A 1,310-nucleotide genomic window follows, 5' to 3' on the forward strand; every position below is an offset into this window, starting at 1 on the left:
ATCTATCAACACTGGATTTGACGCGGCATTCTTGAAATTAGAAAACGAAAATTTTCAGCAATATTCTTGCGAACTGATTGATTCAAACACATAAATTAGTATTTAATGAAATTTTTTCCAAAACAGAGAATCAAATKTTCCTTGACCTCGATTTCTTGCATTAATGAAACCATGGGCGTCTCCATATTGTAGTTGCGTTCTCCAAATGGATCGATATCTTCAACTGATTTGGGAGATAATGTATCCGTGATTATCGCATTTCATAATATTGCATCTTCAGTACCGCGCCATTTCACATTTTCGTCTTCCAATTTTACCCTTAAATTGAGATTCTCACGTAACCCAATTGTGTAAGAATGATTTGTTAGTTGTTCGAATGGTTTTGTGCAGAACGATTAAATAGTCATAATAGCTTTTATAATATAGTATAAAATAAAATAGAATTGTTTGATAATTGTTTGAAATGAAATTAGAACGTTGAATGGTTAAGAGAGACTTATGATATAAAATCATTCGGAGGTTTTATAATCGTTAAGAAAAAAAATTGTCAAACAAAATTCATCTTTTAACGATTCAAATATTAACTTTTAATAAAATTATTAAAAAATAAACAAACAACCTCTAATTTCTTTTTCCCATTATGATTTTGTGAACTCTTTAATGTTTTTATGGTCTTTTTACCATTTATGTGATTTGAGTTCACAAAATGGTCCTTACTATTTTGGGCCTTTTGGTGCTTTGTTATTGGGCCAATTTATCTCATTACAAATTAATTTTTTTATTAACACGGTCACGGGTCAACCCTTATTTCCTTTTTTTTTAATAAATAAATAATATAATTATAAATTATTTTTTTAAATAATCTATACTATATTATAAATTATTTGACAAAAACTCTTAAAGACTATTTTTTATACATGAAGTACTATTTATTGATTCATATTACTTAAAATTCAAGATTACAAGTAGATTGTGCTTAAATACACTTTATTAATGCTCTATCTTTGAATTATTGTAACTAACAGTAGATAAACATAATCAAATACAAGATTTAAATAAAAAAAATCTAAAATATAATTAGGATAATCATTAAATTCTAATAGAATACTTAATTACTATCTTTATAAAAATTATTTATTAAACCTAAATTAAATTATAATTAAAAAAATGAATCAAGGAAATTACGCCAAACACAAAAACTTTTAGAAAGATTAATTTGATATTGATATCGATATATTTTTTTTTAAAAATTATAATATTTTTAAATTTATATTTTATTCAAAAATAAAAACATTATCGTTTTCTCAAAA

This window comes from Cynara cardunculus (assembly GCF_001531365.2).
Source record: "Cynara cardunculus var. scolymus isolate 2C chromosome LG 4, CcrdV1, whole genome shotgun sequence".
Lineage (NCBI taxonomy): Eukaryota > Viridiplantae > Streptophyta > Magnoliopsida > Asterales > Asteraceae > Cynara > Cynara cardunculus.